The sequence below is a fragment of the Tamandua tetradactyla genome, chromosome 5, assembly GCF_023851605.1.
Source record: "Tamandua tetradactyla isolate mTamTet1 chromosome 5, mTamTet1.pri, whole genome shotgun sequence".
NCBI classification, from domain to species: Eukaryota; Metazoa; Chordata; class Mammalia; order Pilosa; family Myrmecophagidae; genus Tamandua; species Tamandua tetradactyla.
Window position 1 is genome coordinate 24,169,315 of NC_135331.1, and position 22,831 is coordinate 24,192,145.

The following is a 22,831-nucleotide window of genomic DNA, read 5'->3' on the forward strand; positions in this document are numbered from 1 at the left end:
TTTTCCAATAAAGGGCAGGACATGCTTGATTCTCAAGGAGAGAGAGCTGGGTGGGGGACAAGGGGCCCCAGGGGGTAGGACTGCACTGGGAGAATCACTCAAGGGTGGGCCACTGGTCTGCACATCCTGGTAGGCTTTCGCTGGTTGGGGGATATGGAGGGGATTTTAGGCCTCACTGTGCCACTGGGAGCCTCCACTGAGGGTTGGCCAGGCCCGTGGAGCAACACAGTGGAAGCCTGGTTCTCGAGGATCTGATGTGAACAGCGAGTCAGGGCACAGTGAGGAGCTCCAGGCTCCTGGTTCTTTAGTGCCTTGGTCCCTAAAGGAGGCAGAGACCAAGTCCACACCTGCCTACCACTGCCCTCTCCTTACTACTACATGCAAACATAGGTCTTTGGTTTCTCCGCTCCCTCCCTGCCACCCTGTCCATCCACCTATGCCTTGTTTATTCATTGCAGCCAATCCCAGATCTGCTTGGTCTGCCATTGCTCCCCTGCTGCCCCTGCCGCAGTGCCCAGGACCACCTACAGCCCACTCACCACTGGGAGTCCTGGCAACCTGGGTGTGCTTGGGAGCTTCCAGACCTGGAGCCACTGCAGGTACCAGGGTGCAAGACTTCAGTACCTCACTGGGCATTGTCACCAGTCAGAGACAGCTCAGGTGTGGGGTGGGGATGCCTGCCTATTGCTCTGCACCCACTCCTGATCCCATGTCAACAGACCAACTAATTTCTGCCCTGCAAGCCACAGTGGGGGCTGCCCAGCTGGCAAAGTTGTCACCCACCTCTCACCTTCCAGTGGTGGCAGTTGATCTGGGTGTATTTCCTGTTCAACACCAAAGTGAAGTCTTTCGCTAATCACAGGGCCTAGAAGGAGGGTCTCCCACCTCCTGGCCTCAAGGGAAAGAGTCCTGGGGGCAGTTGGGACAGCATAGGGCAAGGGCCCTAGAATACCAGGCAAATGACCTTCCCAGTTGCTTGGGAGTTTCACGTGCTGGGACAAGCATCCCAGGCCTCAAGCAGGCTGAGGGGGTGTCCTGACCCAGTGGGGGTCTGCAGTTACTCCATGTGGGATGCCTGGGAGGCTGGTGGGCAGGGTGGGGGGGACATCCCTTGAAGTCAAATCCTGCCTGCAACCCATATTGGCCCTTGGTCCCAGGCACATCCAGACCCTGTAAGTGTCAAACCAGGGACTGGCCTCTATTGCATCAATTTCTCTTGGAGATGAGATGCCTTTTCCCTTCTCTACTTTCCCTTGATGCAGCAGAGACTCTTGAGAACAGCTATGAAATCACCATTTTTTGGCCCTTCCAGAGTGCTGCAGAGATGCGTGTACCTTCATGGGCACAGCCTGCAGTCAGAAAGACCCTGCCATTGGTGGTCAAAGCTCTGTAGTCACTGCCTTGAAATTCTTAACTGTGTCTTTGAAAGTGTGCTTTCTAAGTGACGTCTGATGGGATCATGGCAGAGGTGTTGTGGTCTGGAGCCTCTGCCCCTGTGCAGGCCTGCCTCCTGCTACCTCATCTCGCTGCTCAAGACTCAGCTTTCCTTCTTCCTTGTTGCCCTCATGGGAAGTCAGGGCTGGACTTGTGTGGCATGCAGCCTTTGTGGAAGGAACCTTGTGACACCGCTCCAGCCCCATCCTGGCAGGACCATGGCATGGTCAAAGGATCACCAAGTCCAGCAAGCCTCTAACCTACCTTTAGTCCAGGTTCCAAGCCTACGGTATGCATGGAGGATGCATTGCCCTTGAGCGTTGCCCATTTGCCATGTATTGGGACTGCCACCCATGGGATGGGGAGATGCCTGGTCAGACTTCCCAGGCTCAGCCAGAGCATGGCTTGTGGGGCTGCTGGCCATCAGGAGGGGAACCAAGGTGGGCCATGGGCATTCATGCTCAGTCAGGGGTGGGACCCCAGTGCCTGTGATTTTCTGCATTCACCCCATTTCTGTAACTGGTGCCCAAGGGATCCGCAGATTAAATTGCACATAAAAAGCACCATGGCAAGTCCAGAGAGAGACTGCAGACAACAAAAAGCTTCTGCTTCAGCAGGTTTAAAGGCATTTTACCTGCTTTTTGAAAATGGGACCCCACATTTCTGCCTTGCACTGGGACCCCCCATTCCGCACCTTATCCTGCTGGTCCATCCTGGTGTGCTGTGGCTGGAGCATCTGTTTGCCAGGTGCTTGCAGAATGTAGCAGCCCTGACAGCCAGCCAGCAGGGCTGTGACTGTCCTTCAGGAGCCCCAGGGGACTGTCCCAGCTCTGTGCAGGCATTCCCTCTGCAGAGGGTCCCCAAAACCAACATCCAGCCTCCCACGGCTGAATTGAACCTGATGTTTCTCTTTGTGTCCCCAGCTCTCACTGGGTATGAGGGGAAGAGAGGAGAAAGCTTCCAATCCAGACATGAGGACACGACCGGTGCCTGATTGTGTGTGTGGGTTGGGGGAAGGCGAGAGCCTCCCATTCACACATAGGGTGCTGCCGGATGTTGGCATAAGTAATCCAGATGAGACTCCATGGAGATAAGCAGGTGTTGTAGTTTGTTAAAGCTGCTGAAATGCAATATACCAGAAATGGAATGGCTTTTAAAAGGGAATTTATTAAGTTGCAAATTTAAAGTTCTAAAGCTGTGAAAATGTCCAGTTAAGGTCACCAGCAAGAGGTTACCTGTGCTCGAGAAAGGCACATGCCATCTGGAACACCTCTGTCAGCTGGGAAGGCACACGATGATGTCTGCTAGATTTCTCTCGTGACTTTTTGTTTCATAAGGATTCTCCAGGGTTGTTTCCCTTCTGCATCTCCACAGGTCACTGGCTGTGTGGGCTCTAAAGCTTTTTCCAAATGGTTACCTCTTAAAGGACTCCAGTAAGCAAACCCACTATGAATAGATGGAGACACATCTCCATGGAAGCCACCTAATCAAAAGTTCTCACCTACAATGTGGCAGGTCACATTTCTATAGAAACAACTTTATCAAAAAGATCCCACCCAGAAATATTGAATGAGATCTAAAGAACATAGCTTTTCTGGAGTACACAACAGTTCCAAACCAGCACAGCATGTCTAGGCAGGAGAACAGTTTGGCATAAACGAATCTTCTTATTTTTGAAATTTTTAAACTTACACAAAAGCAGAGCAGTATAATGAAGACCCCCTATGTATTCATTATTCTTCAACAACGTATTAATATGTGTCTAGTATCCTTTTGTCTCTACCTTCTCCTTCCCACTCCCCTACTGGTATGCTTTAAAAAAAATCTAATTTCATCCACAAATAGATTTCATCTGTAGAATATTTAAGAGATAAAGGCACTTAGAACATATACACCAAGGTTATTATACCTAAAAATAAGTTATCCTTCAGTCTTGATAAAATTGTGTAGAGAATGCTCTGGGGGTGGGGCTCAGAGCTAAAAACAAAAGAAAACATCCTGTTGGATTTCCTCTTTAACTTTTGAAATTTGATACCCACACCAAGGCAGCGGACCCAGACAATCAAGCCCTTAGTTCATTCTCTTTCACCCAATAAAAAACAAATCCTACCTGCCCTAAACATAATCGTATAAGATAGGCAAACCCTCATCCAATCAAGAGGAGTCAAGTTTACTTCCTTTCTATGTCTATGAGAATTATTTGCCATCCTTAGAACTCTGACTCTACTTCTGTTGCTGCAGCAAAATTTCGGTGGCCCAAATAAAATGCTGTAGTGTGCAAACCCTACTCCAATTGATTTGTCTTTCAAGTCTGATCACACATGCCGTTGTCTGAGGATTGTATTTGGGGTTGAACCGTTTGATCAGAGTCCAGATGTTGTCCACATACACAGAAGAATGGCATGGCCTCTACATTTAAGGCAAGTGTGTTCAGCAGTAAACATGAACATTGGAGGTGCTGGTGGGAGACTGAGGGGTGTGAGTGAGCAGTGGGGTCCCCTGGCAGGGACCTCACACAGCAGTGAATGTCAGGGGCGTGGGGGCCCTGTCCACACTGAACAATTATGTGGTTTTCTTGGTGGGGGCTTCTGACTTTCCTGAGTTGCCTGAGAGCAGATGGAAAACAAGAGAAGCTGAGGGCACAGGTTCTGAAGAACAACCAGTGGAGACAGAGAGGCAGCCTACCTACTGGCTGCATTCTTTCTAGTTCCTGTGAGGCATCTGTTTCTTCCCTGGGCAAGGAAGGCCTTGGGCATGCTTGAGTATTCCCCATGGCTGGCTTTTGAAGCCGTAGAACCTAAGCCTTCTCTGACTGTTGTGGACTGGAGTCTCAGCAGTGATTTGTGCTCATTATCACCTGGAAGAGGCTAAACCCAAGCATGTGGCCTGTGATTGCCAAAGATGCTGCTGCTTGCTCTGAGCCCCTCAAAACATCTCAGACACTTATGCAGCAAGACCTGACATCCTCTTCTCTTTCCTCTTCCATGACCTGCCCTTCTTAAAGAGTGGCCAGTGTGGCATAAGGAACAAATTTCTTTCTGAGCCCTGTTTCTGAGGAAAAGTTTGTTTTCTGCAGACAATTGGAGAATCAATCATAATCTTCTTGGTGCCAAATCAAAATTTCATTTTACAAAGGTTCTAGCCAGCTTTTATGGAAAAAAGTTTTTAGTTTTGGGAGACCAAAGTGCTGTTTTCCCCAGGGCATCATTAGAAAGAAACCGGAGGGACCTGGGATAGGCTTAGCCCCAGAGTCTGGGAAGGCCATCTGGCTATGCTCCGTTCCATTAAAATGTTGGGTGGTCCTGGCTCATTAGCCAGCATGGAGTCATGGGGCAGAGAGAGGGACAGAGGCCTGGAGGCCTTACTCTGATGCTCCCACCCTTGTCTGGTGAAGACCATCGTGAATTCAATTAATAATGTCATCAAATCCACAAAGGGATCAACTAGAGGAATCAATAAATTTCAGTCAAGCAATTAGGTCTCCCAAAGGCTGGAAAGTCTGCAGCTGTGGCGACAGACAAGGAGACAGTGTCAATTTTACATCTCTTGAGCTTGGGCTTCCTCATTTTAAAATTTGAGTTGGGAGAGTAGGATGATGGTAATGAGGTATTTTGAGTCTTTCATTGCCACCTGAATTGCTGGCCTTTGTGAAGTTTTTATGCAAAGAGCTGGTGCCCACTCAATCATGGGCACACTTTGAAGAATTTTTGTCACGTAGTAAGACATGTAAACACCCCAGACACAGTCAGGACCTCAGCATCCCCTCTGCTCAGAGCACCCTGCTACAACCTGAACACATTCAAGTCTTGGGAGGGCCTGGCTGAATCTCTTTGACTTTGACCTTAACCCCCATTTTGTGGTGCATTCAGCCATTTATGTCATTTCTGCATTCTCCAGCTATCTAGACATTAGACATTTTGAGTGTAATCTTTTACTGAAGCATGGCATATGTAGAAAGTGCCCAAATTATTAAGTTTTGGGCACTTTCATGAATTTTCAGGCTCAAGAAACAGACACTGCCAGAAACTCGGAAGCCACCAATGTTCCTTCCACCTACAGCTCCTGATCACGACCTCTACCACCTAACTCCAGATGGTAGTTTTACCTGTTTTTGTTTTTTACATTTTTTATTGTATAGTATAACATATATACAAAGCAAATAAATAAAAAAGGAATAGTTTTCAAAGCACTCTTCAACAAGTGGTTATAGGACAGATCCAAGAGTTTCTCATGGGCTACCAATGATCCTCTCATATTTTCCTTCTACCTGCTTCAGAATATAGAAAGGTAGAGGGCTTAAATACTTTTTATCACCACAATTGACTTTTCCCCCTTCTTTCTATGAAAAAAGGTATATGCAAAAGAGCTATAAATTTCAAAGCACACCACCACAATTATTTGTAGAACATATTTCAGAGTTGACATGGGTTACAATTTCACAATTTTAGGTTTTTAGTTCTAGCTGCTCTAAAATACTGGAGACTAAAAGACATATCAATTTAATAATTCAGCATTTGTATTCATTTGTTAAATCCAATCTTCTCTGTATAACTCCACCATCAACTTTGATCTTTCCATCCCTCTCTTGTGGGGTGTTATGGCTATGGCAATTCTAATTTATTTATATTATAAAGGTCTGCCACTAATATAGAGTAAGGAGATGGAACTATCTGATGTTTTGGAGAGACTGGGCCAGGTTTCAGGACTTATCTGGACCAGGGACCCATCTGGATGTTGTATGTTTCTGGAAAGTTACTCTAGTACATAAAACCCTTGTGTATCCTTATATATTGCCCTAGGTGTTCTTTAGGATTGACTGGAATGGTCCTGGTTGGGGAATGGTAGGTTATGGTAGATAGTAAGGTGTAACTGAAGCTTGCAGAAGTGCAAGCCCCAGAGTAGCCTCTCAACTCTATTTGAACACTCTCTGCCAGTGATACTTTGTTAGTTACACTTCTTTCCCCCCTTTTGATCAGGATGGAATTGTTGGTCACATGGTACCAGGTCTGGATTCATCCCTGGGAGTCATCTCCCACATCACCAGGTAGACTTTCACCCCTGGATGTCTTGATTTATTTAGGGTGGAGGACAATGACTTCACTTGCAGAGTTGAGCTTAGAGAGACTGAGGCCACATCTGAGCAACAAAAGAGATCCTCCAGCAGTAATTCTTAGGCATGCATATAGGTGGTCTAAGCTTCTCCACTACCTATATAAGCTTCACAAGTGTAAGGCTCATGATCAAGGGCATGGCCTATTGATTTGGGTGTCCCTAAAGTTTGACACAGTATCAGGGGATTCCCTAATGGTAAGGTTTAATAGTTCTGTGATCTTTCTCCCCTTCCTCAGAAGTTACCAAAGTTACCAAAATTTTTTGATTATCTGGTTAATATACCATGTGGATGATAATCTATACAGGAATAAAGGATCTTTTTCTTATTCTGTGTTCCCTGTGTTTCAGTTGTTCGAATGAGCTATACTGATAGGTTGAATTAGATTACGCACTGCAGAAAATTTCAGTTCCAGATCAAATAAACCTTTCTTGCATTGGTCTCAAAGAGTATGTGTGGTTTGAAAATATAAACACTGTCTTCCTTACCCCTATGTTCTGTATTACTTTAACCCAAACTATCTGGCTTCATTCTTATCTATAAATATCAGGTTATATATATATATAACCGCCTCTCAAAATCCAGAAATAATAATCACCACTCTGGACTTAATGTGTCTGCTCTAAAAACTTACAATCTAGGCCCCTGTTTTCTTATAAGCATTTTCTAAAGATGACCATACCATTCTGGCTTGCTTTGTTTTACCAAATGTCCCACATGTTCATTCACATTGTCATCATGCCTCATGACAATGTTCCTTTTTGTAGCAGCATAACCTTTGTACATAAGTGTACACCATTGTTCACCGGTCTACTTCTTCATTCGTGCATCCTTCAGCCACCTGCGTTCATTGGGCATCATGTGGAGGGCCCAAAGTCCACAGTCCATCAGCATTCTTTATGCTGGTCATAAAAGTGGAATCATACATCATCTATCCTTTTGTTCTGGCTAACTTCACTCAGCATTATGCCCTCAAGGCTCATCCATCTTGTCATGTGCTTCAGGATGTCATTTTGTCCCACTGCTGCATAATATTCCATCATATGTGTATGCCACATTTGGCTGATCCACTCATCTCTTAATGGACATTTGGTTTCTTTCCATCTTTTGCGATTGTGAATAATGCTGCTTTGAACATTGGTGTGCAAATGTCTGTTTGTATAGTTGCTTTCAGCTCTTCTGGGTCTATACCAAGTAGTGCTATTACTGGGTCATAGGGCAGCTCGATATTTAGTTTCCTAAGGAACCGCCAAACAGTCTTCCATAGTAGCTGCACCATTGTGCATTCCCACCAGCAGTGCCTAACTGTCCCAGTTTCTCCACCTCATCTCCAACATTTATAGTTTCCTGTTTGTTTAATAGTAGCCATTCGTATAGGTGTGAGGTGGTATCTCATTGTAGTCTTGATCTGCATTTCCCTTGTAGACAATGGAATGAGCATCTCCTCATGTGCTTTTGAGCCATCTGTATTTACTCTTCAGAAAAATGCCTGTTCATATCTTTAGCCCATTATATAATTGGGTTGTTTGTTCTTTTGTTGTTGAGTTGTATGATTTCTTTGTACGTACAGGAAATCAAACCTTTGTCCAATATATGATTTCCAAATATTTTCTCCCATTGAGCTGGCTGACCCTTCACCTTTTTCACAAAGTCTTTTGAAATGCAGAAGTATTTGATGTTGAGGAGTTCCCATTTATCTATTTTTTCTTTTGTTGCTTGTGCTTTGGGTGTAAAGCTTAGGAAGCTACTTCCTATTACTAGGTCTTGAAGATGGTTCCCTACATTTTCTTCTAGAATCTTTATGGCGCTAGTTCTTATATATAGGGGTTTGATCCACTTTGAGTTTATTTTTGCATAGGGTGTAAGATAGGGGTCCTATTTTATTCCTTTGGCTATTGATATCCAGTTCTTCAATTCCCAATTATTGAAAAGACTGTTTTGTCCCAGTTCAGAGGATTTGGGGGCCTTGTCAAAAATCAGCCGCCCACACCTGCCATGCCTAAAACTCGGATTCGATTCCTGGTGACTGCATGCCAAAAAAAAAATCAGTTGTCCATATATTTGGTGGTCTGTTTCTGCACTCTTGATTCAATTCCGTTGGTCAATGCTTCTATCTTTGTGCCAGAACCATGCTGTTTTGACCACTGTGACTCTTTACTGTGTTTTAAAGTCAGGGAATGTTAAACCTCCCACTGTGTTCTTCCTTTTTAGGATGCTTTTAGCTAATTGGGGTCTCTTTCCCTTCCAGATGAATTTGGTAGTTAGCTTTTCCAAACCCTCAAAGTTAGCTGTTGGAATTTTGATTGGTACTGTGTTGAAACTGTAGCTCTACTTGGAAAGAATTGATAACTTAACTATATTTAGCCTTCCTGTCCATGAACAGGTAATGTTTTCCCACCTATTTAGCTCTCCTCTGATTTCTTTTAGCAATGTTATGTAGTTTTCTGTGTACAAATCCTTTATGTCACTAGTTAAGTTCATTCCTAAGTACTTGATTCTTTTAGGTGCTATTCTGAATGGAATTTTTTCCTTAACTGATTCCTCTGCTAGGTCATTGCTTGTGTATAGAAATGCTACTGATTTTTGCACATTAATTTTATATCCCACCACGTTGCTGAGTTTGTTGATTAACTCAGGTAACTTTGCTGTAGATTTCTCAGGATCTTCCAAGTATAGTATCAAATAATCTGCAAATAATAAGAGTTTTACTTCTTCCTTTCTAATTTGGGTGCTTTTGATTCTTTTTCCTGCCTGATTACTCTAGCTAGAACTTCTAGCACAATGTTCAATAACAGTGGCGACAGTGGGCATCCTTTTCTTGTATCTGATATTAGGGAGGAAAGCTTTCAGTCTCTCTCCATTGAGTACAATGCTGGCTGTCAGTTTTTCATATATTTCCTTCATCGTATTGAAGCAGTTACCTTTGATTCCTATCTTTTGGAGTGTTTCTATTAGAAAAGGATGCTGAATTTTGTTGAATGCTTTTTCAGCATCAATCAAGATGATCATGTGATTTTTTCCTTTAGATTTGGTAATGTACTGTATTACATTAATTGATAGTATAGTGTTGAACCATCCTTGCATTCCTGCTATAAATCATACTTGATCATAGTGTATAATTATTTTAATGTGCTATTGGATTAGATTTGCTAATATTTTATTCAGAATTTTTGCATCTATGTTCATTGGGGATATTAGTTCTAGTTTTCCTTTCTTATAGCATCTCTACCTGGTTTTGGCATTAAAGTGATATTAGCTTCATATAATGAGTTAGGTAGAGTTCTTTTTTCCTCAATTTTTTGGAAAAGTTTGAGCAGGAATTGTGTTAGTTCTTTTTGGAATGTTTAATAAAATTCCCCTTTGAAGCCATCTGACTCTGGGCTTTTCTTTATAGGAAGAGTTTTGATAACTAATTGAATCTCTTTACATGTGATTGGTTTGTTGAGAACTTCTCTTTCTTCCTGAGTCAGTGTAGTTTGTTTGTGTATTTCCAGGAATTTGTCCATTTCATGTAAGTTGTCTAGTTTTTTGGCATATAGTTGTTCATAGTATCCTCCTATGATTCCTTTTGTTTCTTCAGGGTCTATGTAACACACAGGTTCTCATTTCTGATTTTGCTTATTTGCATCATCTCTCTTTCTTTCTGCATCATTTTTCTAGGGGCCCATCAATTTTATTGATTTTCTCAAAGAACCAACTGTTGGTTTTATTGGTTCTTTCCACTGTTCTTTTGTTCTCCCATTCATTTATCTCTGCTTTCATCTTTGTTATTTCTCTTCTCCTATTTGCTTCAGGATTAGTTTGCTGTTCTTTCTCAAGTTCCTCCAGATGTGCTGTTAAGTCCTTGATTTTTGCTCTTTCTTGTTTTTTAATATAGTCATTTAAGGCAATAAATTTCCCTCTCAGCACAGCCTTTTCCACATCCCACGAGTTCTGATAAGTTGTATTCTCATTTTCATTCATCTCCAGATAGCTACTGATTTCTCCAGCAACTTCTTCTTTGACCCACTGGTTGTTTCACTGCATATTTGTGAATGTTCTTCTTCCTCGGTGGTTATTGAGATCCAGCTTTGTCCCATTGTGATCAGAGAAAGTGCTTTGAATAATTTTAGTGCTTTTAAATTTATAAAGTTCTTTTCTGTGCCGCAGCATATGATCTCTCCTGGAGAAGGTTTCATGAACATTAGAGAAGAATGTATATCCTTCTGTTTTGGGGTGCAATGACCAATATATGTCTGCTAGGTCTAATTCATTTATCAAGTTTGTTAACTTACTTATTTCCTCATTGATCTTCTGTCTGTTTGTTCTCTCTCTATAGAGAAAAGTGGTGTATTGAAGTCTCCTACTATTATTGTTGAAACATCTATTACTCCCTATAGTTTTGTTAATGTCTGTCTCATGTACTTTGGAGCTCCTTGATTTGGTGCATAAACATTTATGATTGTTATATCTTCTTGGTGAATTGACCCTTAAATTAGTATATAGTGAATTTCTTTGTCTCTTATGATGTCTTTACATTTAAAATCAATTTTGTCCAATATTAGTGTAGCTACTCCTGCTTTCTCTTGGTTAGTTTGCGTGGAAAATCTTTTTTCCATCCTTTCACTTTCAGTCTATTTGTATCCTTGTGTCTAAGATGAGTCTCTTGTAAGCAGCATATAGCTGGATTATGTTTTGAATTCCATTCTGCTAATCTTTATTTTTTTAATTGGTAAATTTAGTCCATTAACATTCAAAATTATTACTGAAAAGGCATTTCTGGAATCCACTGTCTTATGCTTTTATTTATTTTTTTGTCAAATCTATATATTATTTTCCCTCTTTCTCTTTGTATTCTTAAATTACCCCTAGGGGTACACTTAAATACTGTGTCCTCCTCCAGACCTCCCTCTCCTGTCTTTTTTTTCAGCCAGCAGAACTCCTTTTAGTATTTCTTGTAGGGCCACTCTCTTGCTGACAAATTCTTTAAGGACTTCTTTTTCTGTGAAAACTTTAATCTCTCCCCCACGGTTTTGAAGGACAATTTGGCCGGGTACAGAATTCTTAGCTGAAAATCTTTCTCTTTCAGAATCTTGAATATATCATAGCACTGCCTTCTCACCTCCAGGGTGCTAATTGAGTAGTCTGAACTCAGTCTTATTTGATTTCCCTTGTGTGGAGTAGAAGGTTTTTTTCTTGCCGCTTTCAGGATTTTCTGCTTCTCCTCAACATTTGACACACTGATTATCATGTGTCTTGGGAAAGGCCAATTTGGATTTATTCTGTGTCAAATCCATTGGGCTTCTTGGACTTGTAAATTTATGTCCTTTATGAGGGCTGGGAAGTTTTCCCCCATTATATCCTCAACTACTCTTCCAAGTCGTTTACTCCTCTCTTTTCCTTCTGGGACACCAGTGATTCTTAATATCTGTGCACTTTGTTTAGTCTATCATTTCCCTGAGATCCAATTTGATTTTTTCCATCTTTTTTGCCATTTGCTGTTTTGAGTCTTCGAAGTCATTTATCCTACCCTCTATATCCCTTACTCTTTCTCCTGTCTCTTCAAATGTGATATTGTGTGCCTCTAGTATGTTTTCTTATTTGGTCAACAGAGTCTTTAATATCTGTTATATTGGCTATTTTTCTCTTTATTTTTTCAAATTCCTCTTTGTATTCTTCTGCTGTCTTCTTCGTCTCCTTTATGTCATTTGCCATCCCACTTATTTTATTAAGCAGAGTTGTAGGAACATCTTTGATTTGTTGTTCCAGTGACTGTATCTCCTCTTGTGATTTTATTTGGCTTTTAGGCAGGTTATATCTGTCTGCATTGTGATATGCTTTGTGATCTTCTGCTGTCTTCGTGTCATGTAAATATCTTGATTTACTTTGGGAGTTGATTTCTTTCAGCAGTCTAAGGCCTTGTGTTTGTGGGCTGGATGCACAGCAGGAAGCAAGATAAGGGTGGTTGCACTCAGTGTGGTGACTTGTTTCCGGGCAGGTATAGGCACAGGTTGGAGATGTCAACCTGATTGTGGACATGGGTACCCAGCGGCCAGGGAGGATGTAGCTGTGTGGGTGCATCAGTCTGGGGGGCATATCTGTTGTGTGTGTGGTCTAAGGCACATGGTCCTTTGTGCGCATGTGTAGAGCCACGGCAGTTGGTCTTCTGCCTTCATGGATTGGGGACAGATGTGACTTGGCTGCACAGGTCAGCAATTTCTCAGAGCTGGGAAGTTGGCTTAGGGCCATGGTTTTGCATGTTCTAGGACTGCTGTAAACTGAGGTTTCCAGAGCTGAATGATGTGATGGGGGCCCATGCACATGTGTGGGTCTAGGAGTGCCATAAACTAATGTGCTGAGCTTGGGGGTGGTGTGGGGTGTGGCTTGTGACACTATTTCCAGGGGGCAGGTGTAGACTGGGTATGGAGGCTAGTGCCCACAGCATTTATGCACTGGCAACAGCCTTCAAGAACAGGGAGGGGGGTGTAATGCTTGAGTGGGGTGCAGAAGAGGTGGGTTGGGCTGCACTGGAGTGGGGGTGTGGGGCAGGTACGTTCACTGGGGTCTGGTGGGGTGGGGACGCCTGGAGTGCAGGGAATGGGAGCAGGTGACAGGGTTCAGGTGTGGGTGTGGGGTTAGTCGCCAGTCACGGGGCTGCACTGGTGAGGGTAGCATGCCCAAGGAATGCAGCCTGGCTTACTTCCTAGTTCCCGGCTCCCATCTGTGCACTCCCGCACTCCAGCTTTCTGCCTCTCAGTTCCTCAGCCTCTACAACTAGGGCTGCCCTATGTGGTACAACAGGCCCTCCCAAGTCAGCCACACTCCCAAATTGCAAGCTCAGTTGCCCTCCTGTCCCTTCTCTAACTTTACCATGAAGCAGGGCTGATCTCAAGCTACTCTATTTGGCCATCTTCCTGGAAGTCATCTTATTTACTGTTATAAATGGAATTCTTTTTCAAGATTTTTATTTGGACTGTTCATTGCTTATGAACACTACTGATTTGGGGTTGTTAATTTTACAAATTCATTTATTACCTGTGGATCTTTGTTGTGAAATATCAGGATTTTCTGCATATGGTATCATGTCTTATGTAAATAGAGACAATTTTCCTTCTTCCTATTCAAGTTTGATGCCTTTTATTTCTTTTTCTTTCCTAATTGCTCAAGAAAAAACTTCCAGTACATTGGTGAAATAACAGTGGTGACAGTGACCATCCTTGTCTTGTTTTTTTATCTTAGATGGAAACTTCTGAGTCTTTCAACATTGAGTTTGTTTTTAGAAGGTATTTTTCATATTCCCTTTATCACATTGAAGAAGTTTCCTCCTATTCCTAGTTTTATAAGTGGTTTATTAGGAGAGGTAAATGGATTTTTAAATGTCTTTTTGCATTGCTTGCAATTATCATGTGTTTTTGTCCTTTGTTAATGTGGGGTCTTATAATAATTGATGTTCTTATATTGAACCATCCTTGCTTGCTTAAGATAATTATCACTTGATTATTGTGTACGATGCTTTTAATGTGCTGGTGAATTTGGGTTGCTAGTATTTTGCAGAGGAGTTTCACATCTCTATTCATAAAGGATATTGGTCTGTAATTTTCTTTTCTCATGGTTTCTTTATCTCTCTTTGGAATTAGGGTGATTTTGGCCTGATAAAATGAGCAGAAAGTCTTCCTTTCTCTTCTGTTGTTTTGAAGAATTTGACAGGAATTGTGTAAAATCTTCCTGGAATGTTTGGTAAAATTCACCTGTAAAGGTCTCTCTCTTTGTTGGGAGATTTTTTATTACTCGTTATTTTGCTTATTAGCTATTAATCTGTTGATATCTGTTCTAGTTTGCTAGCTGCCAGAATGCAATATACCAGAAACAGAATGGCTTTTAAAAGGAGAGTTTAAAATAAGTTGCTAGTGTACAGTTCTAAGGCCAAGAAAATGTCCCCATTAAAACAAGTCTATAGAAATGTCCAATCTACAGCATCCAGGGAAAGATACCTTGTTCAAGAAGACCTATGAAGTTCAGGGTTTCTCTCTCAAGTGGAAGGGCACATGGCGAACATAGAGTTTCTCTCTCATCTGGAAAGGCACATGGTGAACACAGTCAGGGTTCCCCTCTCATCTGGAAGGACACATGGCAAACACAGCATCATCTGCTAGCTTCTTCTCCTGGCTTCCTGTTTCATGAAGCTCCCTTGGAGGCATTTTCTTTCTTCATCTCCAAAGGTGGACTCTGCTTCTCGTGGCTATGTCATTCTGCTCTGCTTTCCCTGAATCTCTCATTCTTCAAAGCGTTTCCTCTTTTATAGGACTCCAGAAACTTATCCAGACCCACCCAAATGGGTGGAGACATGTCATCACCTAATCCAGTTTAACAACCACTCATGATTAAATCGCATCTCCAGGAAGATGATCTGATTACAGTTTCAAACATACAGTATTGAATAGGGCTTATTTTGCCTTTGTGAAATGGGATTTAGATTAAAACATGGCTTTTCTAGGGAAAATGCATCTTTTCAAACCAGCCCAGTATCTATTTCTTTTTGAGTCAGTGTAGGTATTTTGCATGTTTCTAGGAACTTTTCCATTTCATCGAAGTTATCTAAATTTTTCATATGCAGTTCTTCACATTATCCATTTGTAGTCCTTTTTATTTTTGTTGGGTTAGTAGAAATGGCCTCTTTTCATTTCTATTTTTTTTGTTGTTTGTGCCCCTCCTTCTCTCTCCCACTTCTTCCCTCCATGTCTCTCTCTCTCTCTCTGCTGGTCTAGCTAAAGGTTTATCTATTTTTATTGTTCATTTCAAAGAACCAGCATGAACTTTTGGTTTTGTTGATTCTCTCAGTTGTTTTGTTATTCTTCCATTTCATTTTTATCTGCTCTAATATTTGTTTTCCCCTCTTGATCTGCATTGTGTTTACTTTTCTCTTCTTTTTTAGATCCTCCAATTTGTGAGGTTTGGTCTCTGATTTGAGGTCTTTTTTCTTTTAAAATATAAGCATTTAGAGTTATAAATTTCTCTCTCCACATGTGCTTTGCCATGTGGCAAAGTTCTCTTTGTTTGGTTTTCCTTTTCATTTACCTTAAGATATTTACTAATATTCCTTTGATTTCTTCTTTGACATGGATGTTTAAGAGTACATTGTTTAATTTCCAAGTTTAAAAAATTTTGTAGCTCTCCCTCTGTCATTCATTTCTAGCTTCATTCCATCATAGTCAGAGAAGATAAATTGTATGTTTTCAGTCATTTTGAAATTTTTGAGACTTCTTTTGTGACTTATTGTATGTTCTAACCAGGACAATTATTCATGTGTACTAGCTAAGAGTGTCTATTCTTCGCCTGTTGGGAGAAGTGTCCTAGGTAGACTTGTAATGTCTGGTTGGTTTAGAGTGTTGTTAAAGCCTTCTATTTTCTTGTTCTTCTTTGCTTATGTGTTCTATCCATTATTGAAAATGGTGTATTGAAGTCTTGTGCTATTTATGTAGAACCACTTATATCTCCCTTCAATTCTGTTACTATTTGCTTTGTATATTTTATAGCTCTGTTGTGAGGTACCTAAATGTTTTTTTTTTTATGTATTATGTGTGTTTATTTTTTGAATGGCAGTTTAAAGACAACTTGAATTATAACTTAGTCTTGACTTAAGATAGTAAAGAAAAAGCAAAATTTAACTTGCCACACTGATTTTTTTAAAACATTCAACTTTATGTTATCTATAAAATGTGAGAAAGGTTCAGCATTCTTTATTGGGTATTATACATAAACCACAACAAAATGCCTTTTGCTAACTAAAAGGCAACATTTCAGATAATAAAATTGAGCGAATTTTAATTAGATTGACACAGTTAAGACCAAAAAGATAAAGCGGACATAGCTACCTTATTTTCAGCACCTGCCTTTAAACAGGCTAATAACACCAATTGAAACCCAGGTGAGTCTTGCTCTGTTCTGAGACAGTGAAGTGATTTCCCTAGTATTCAAATATATTCATAAAACCAGTTATGTATATCTAAATATAAAACCAATCTGTAGATAAGGAATTGGTATTCACCATCTCTGTGAAAAGTTGAACATTACTGATTCAAACTAGGCTCAAATCCAATTATGTCTTTAGAAAGGGGAAATAGTGATACCACTTGCTGAACCAGAATTACTATCAAAATTAAAAAAGCTTGATCTATTCATTTTAACTATAAGCTAATCTTATTTAACTCAGGACTGCTCAACAAAAATATACTATCAGCCATTCATGATCTGAATTCTGGTGTATGAGATCAATTTAAATATGATACATGTACAAAAGTCACAAGACATCTGTTTTAGAATAAATAATGCAGTGGCCAACTATTACTCATTAGTAGCTTTTTTGAGATAAGCTATCAAGTCTGCCCTTTCTGCCTTCTTCTTAATGCCAGCAAAGATCATTTTTGTTCCAGGGATGTACTTCTTGGGATTCTCCAAATACTCCAACAATGTCTCCTCTTCCCAAATGATGCCTTTGTTCTTGTTGGCATCTGTGTAAGAGAATCCAGGGGCCTGACCTGTCTTCCGCCCAAAGAGACCATGCAGATTTGGCCCAGTCTTGTGTTTGCCTCCCTTTTCCACGGTGTGGCACTGGGCACACTTCTGAACAAAAATCTTCTTGCCCTTCTCAACATCACCCATTTTGAGTTCGCTCTCTCGTCGCATAGGGTACGAAGAAACCGCTCAGATGACCAACGTCCCGCTCTCTAACGCCTAAATGTTTTTAATTGTTATATCTTCTTACTGGATTTACTTCTTTATCTGTGTATAGTGACCTTCTTTGTCCCTCAAACAGTTTTTTACTTGAATGCTGTTTTTTCTGATATTTAGCTACCCAAGTTCTCTTTTAAGTACTGTTTGCCTGGCATATTTTGGTTGATCCTCTCATTTTCAACCTAATTGTGTCTTTACTTTAAGGTAGGCCTCTTGTAAACTGCATATAGTTGTGTCACTTTTTTGTGTGTCCATTCTGGCACACAAAATGGACTCTACCTTTTTTACTGGCGAGTTTATACAATTTACATTCAAAGTAACTACTGATAATACAGGACTTTCTTCTGCTGTTTTGTTATTTTCTAAATCTTTTAACTTTTTTGACCTCCTGTTAATGCCTTCCTTCATATATATTTGACTTTTTATTATTGTACCATTTTGAGTCCCTTCTAACTACATTCAGAATATACTTTTCATATTTTTAATTTTTGATTACTGTGTTTTAAAATTTAATATCCTAGATCTATAACAATCATATCTAATTTGATACCATTTTAACTTCAGCAGCATGCACATCTGTCCCTATATCTCCGTTACCCCAGCTTTTGGTTATACGTGTTACAAATTACATCTTTTAGATTTTATATTCATAACCATAGATATGTCTTTCCCTTTTATGCTTTTGCATTTTAGACCCTGTAATTAGTAAAAGGTGGGGTTACTGGCATGATAATTGCTGATATGCTTCCCTGTCCTGAATGTCTCTATTTCTTCATGCCACTTTGATCCTTTGTCTCTTGCCCTTTCTCGCCTTTTCGTCTGAATAACTCCCCTTAGCATAGGTTTTAGGCCAGAACTAACCTTGACTGACTCTTTCCACTTTTATTTTTCTGGGCATTTCTTAATTTTTCTCAAATTTTTGAAAGCACATTTTACCAGGTATAAAATTCTTGGCTGACAATTGTTTTCTTTTAGCACTTTAGGTATTTCTTCCCACTGTCTTCTTGCATCTGTGGTTTCTTATGAGAAATTGGGACTTAACTTATTGGGATCCCCTTGTATGCTGCTCGCTGCTTTTTCTCTTTCAGCTTTCAGAACATTCTTCTTGTACTTGGTATTGTACACGTTATTTATTGTGTGTCTGGATATAGTTCTCTTTGAATTTATCCTGTTTGGGATTCATTGGGATTCCTGAATGTACATATTTATGTTTTTTTGTTAAATTGGGGAAAATTTTGCTATTTTCTTTTTAATATTCATTTGCCTATTTTCTGTTTTTCTTCTTCTGAGACTTTAACAATCCATATATTGGTATACTTAGTGGTGTCTGTTTTAGTTTCTTAATGCTGCTGAAATGCAATATACAAGAAATTGGTTGGCATTTAAAAGGGGATTTAGTAAGTTACAAGTTTACAGTTCTAAGGTCATAAAAATGGCATCCAGAGAAATATACCTTGATTTCAGAAGGAAAAAGGCTGATTTACTCTTTCTAGGTTTCTCATGTCACATGGGAAGGCATATGGCCTGCTGGCCCTTTTTCCTAGCTTCTGATTTCAAACAGCATCCCTTGAGGCATTTCCTTTCTGCATCTGCAAATATCTGGTGTCTGTGTTGGCTCTGAGCCTTTTCCAAAATCGTTCCTCCCTAAAGGACTCCAATACATGAATTAGGACCTACCTTGAATGGGTAGAGATACATCTCCATGGAAATCACCTAATAAAAAAGCCCATGCTACACTTGAGTGGGTCGCATCTCTATGAAAACATCTTAATCAAAAAGATCCAACCCCAAAATAGGTCTTTCCCCACAAGATTGAATTAGGATTAAAAACATGGCTTTTCTGGGGTATATAACAGTCTTAAACTAGCAAAGTGCTCCATATGTCTCTTAGTTCTTTTCACTTTTTTTCAATTCATTTTTCTTTCACTTCCTCAGCATGAGTCATGTCCTTTATCTTATTGAGCGTATTGGGGCTCATTTTTAAAAAGTCTTTGTTCAAAATCTGATACTCTTTGTTGATGGTTTCTGGGTTCCTTCGGAGGGGCACCATCTCCTGTTTGTTTGTCTTGAAGTTTTTGTTGTACACTGTATAATTTAGTATTTAAAAATGTTACCTCTGGGATTTATTTCCTGATAGTCTGTCTTTATTTTCTTTTCCTTCTAGAGATATTACAGACATTTCCTTGGGAGCTAGGATCTTTCAAAAACATACCAAAGCCAAAAACCAGTGTTCACAGACTTTGCAATTTCACTGTGCTTTGGCTGGTGATTTCCTTTAGAGCTAAGCTGTCCTATCACACAGATCAATCTGAGATAGTGTTCTAGTTTGCTAGCTTCCAGAATGCAACACACCAGAGAGAGATTGGCTTTTAATAAAAGGGAATGTATTTCATTAGTTCTTCAGAGGAAAGGCAGCTAACTTTCAACTGAGGGTCTTTCTTATGTGGGAAGGCACAGGATGGTCTCTGCTGGCCTTCTCTCCAAGCCTCTGGGTTCCAACAACTTTCCCGGGGGTGATTTCTCTCTGCATATCCAAAGGCCTGGGCTGAGCTGTGAGTGCTGAGATAAGGTATGCTGAGCTGTTTGGGCTGTGCTACATTGCACTCTCATTTAAGCACCAGCCAATTAAGTCAAACGTCATTCATTGCAGCAGGCATGTCTCCTAGCCAACTGCAGATCTAATGAGCAACAGATGAGGTTCATGTACCATTGGCCCATGTCCACAGCAGCAGAACTAGGCACCTTCACCTGGCCAAGTTGACAACTGAATCTAACTACCACAGATAGATATGAAATGAACTGCATGGTCTGCTTTGTCTTTTTTTTTTTATCTTAAGTTGAGCCATGATCCTGCTTCCTTTCCTGGACTTGTGCCTGTTAGTGGTCCTTAGGAATTCGCTCATTTTCAGTTTTCAGGAGTTCTAATGTCCCCTATCCTCCCTTCAAAATAGATTTTCACCTCCTCCTGGGTGTTCCATTGTATGACTTAATGCAGGAAGTCCTTTGCTGTAGGCTGCTTCAACTTACTTGCTTCTTCTCTAGCTTTAGTTGTCTGTAAATGGCCTCTACCTTTAAGTCAAATTATTGGAGGCCACACCCTAGACAGGTCTCTTGGTTCAGTCTTTAGGTTTCCACTGGACAGGTTGGCACTGACATACAGGCCCCCACTATGCACATAGCTGTTACATTGCTCTCTCTCAAACAGAACCAGGTACCTGTAATGGGAGTACAGGTTGGCTCCCCACTGTAATGGGAAACTGGTGGGAAAGAGGCTAACAAGGCACCAGGAACTTCACCTACAGGTTTTCAGGCTGCTTTTTCAAGATTCAGCACCTTCCAAATTACTGCAACTCTTTACCTATTGTTAGGAGTTTTGATGAAACTTCCGCTAATTGTTCAAAGATTCTGCGGGCCTCCAGAACCCTAAGCATCTTATGCTTCTATGCTAGTCAACTAGAAATTACCTTTTATTTATTATTATAGCATACAGGCTCTCACTAGAATATCCAGTACAGTTTTGCATAACAGTGGTAAAAAAAGGGATCTTTGTGTTGATGAACTTAAAGGGAAAGTGCATAGATTTTCACTGTTGAAAATAATATCAGCTGAGGGTTCTCACGTGTGCTTTTTATCATGTTGCAGAAGTTCATTTCTTATCCTAGCTTGCAGATGTTTTTAACTGTAGAAGTTATAGATGTACAGAAAAATCAAGCAGAAAATACAGAGCTCCTATATGTCCTCCCTCACAGATGATTTTTCCCTATTTACATTTTGCTTAAGTGTGGTACTCGTTACAATTGATGAAACAGTATTGTAATTATGCTATTAACCATAGCCCAGAATTTACATATGGTTCAATGTTTATGTTGTACATATCTACATTTATTGTGATAACATGTACATAACCTAAAATTTGCCCATTAACCACATTCAAATATACAATTCAAATGTGTTCATTACATTCACAAATTTCTGCTACCGTCATTACCATCCATCATCAAAACTTTCAATCACTCCTAACAGAAACTCTGTACCAATTAAGCATTAATTTCTCATTCCCTAAGCCCATTCCAGCTTCTGGTGATCATCTTCCAGCTTTGGATTCTATGAATGTGCATATTCTAATTTTTTCAAATAACCGAGAGCATATAATATTTGAAGTAACTGATATCATATGATATTTCTTTCACTTTACATAATGTCGTCAAGGTTCATCTATGTTGTAGCATGTATCAACTCTTCCTTCCTTTTTTTTTTTACATGGGCAGGTACTGGGAAATGAGCCCGAGTCTCCAGCATGGCAGGGGAGAGTTCTGCCACTGAGCCACCATCGCACTGCCTCCTTCATTCCCTTTTAGTCTGCACAACATTGTTACATATATATATATATATATATATATATATATATATGTATAGTACACACACATCTGTATACACATGCCACATTTTGCTTATCCATTCATCACTTGGTAGGCATTTGATTTGCTTAAATATTTGGCAATTCTTACTGCTTCTGTGAACATTGGTGTACAAATATGTGTTCATATCCTTACTTTTAATTTTTTTGGGGACATACTTAAAAGTGGGATTGGGGGGTGGGCCGCGGTGGCTCAGCGGGCAAAGTGCTTGCCTGCTATGCCGGAGGACCTCGGTTCGATTCCCGGCCCCAGCCCATGTAACAAAAAACGGAAAAACAAAATACAATAAAACAAGAAAATGTTTCCCTTTCTTCCTTCCTTCCTTCCTTCTCTCTGTCTTTCCTTTAAAAAAAAAAAAAAAAAAAAAAGTGGGATTGGTGGGTCTCATGTTATTTCTGCAATTAGCTTTCTGAGAACCCTCCAAACTGTTTTCTGGAGCAGATTTAGCATTATACACTCCTGACAACATAGCACAAAGATCCTTTTTCTTCATATTCCCACACTTATCATTTTCCACTTTTTAAATAATAGTCATTCTTTTGGGTGTGAAGCAGTAAATCATTGTGGTTTTGATTTGCATTTCCCAAACGGATGAGCATCTTTTTCATGTACATATCAGTGAGTTTTATATCTTTTTAAGAGAAATGTCTATCCAACTACTTTGTCCAATGTTTTTTACTTGCATCGTTTGTCATTTTGTGTTGCATTGTAGCAGTTCTTTATTTACTCTACATATTAAAGCCCAATCAATTACACAGTTTCCAAATATATTTTCCCATTTGTAGGTTGTCTTTCAACTTTCACGATGGAGTTCTTGGGTGCCTGTGAGGTCATAGGGAGTCTGCAAGTGGGGTCTTTCCTAGTTCCTTCCGTTCCCAGCCAAGGAACTGCTGCACAGATATTTTCTGTGGTTGGAATGACAGTAAAATGTGCTGTTGTCTGGACCTAACATCCAAGATCTTTGTACAGTGTCTTCTTCCATGAACCTCCGGTGAGACCCGGGGCTAGTGATAGGTCAAGCCAGTGATTTCCTGATGAGCAGATCTGGACCTATTCTGCCTGTTTACCAGCTGCTTCATAAGGATGGGGAGAAAGGGCAAACAGCCTGGCAAGGGCTTGCATGCTAAGGCTACTTTTACAAATCCAAGCCAACGAGGTA

At 40.5% G+C, this 22,831-nt stretch overlaps 1 pseudogene; it reads right to left on the minus strand.

The window, feature by feature from the left end:
* Positions 1-16,238: 16,238 nt before the first annotated feature.
* Positions 16,239-17,249, minus strand: LOC143682300 (cytochrome c pseudogene; annotated as a pseudogene).
* Positions 17,250-22,831: the final 5,582 nt, after the last annotated feature.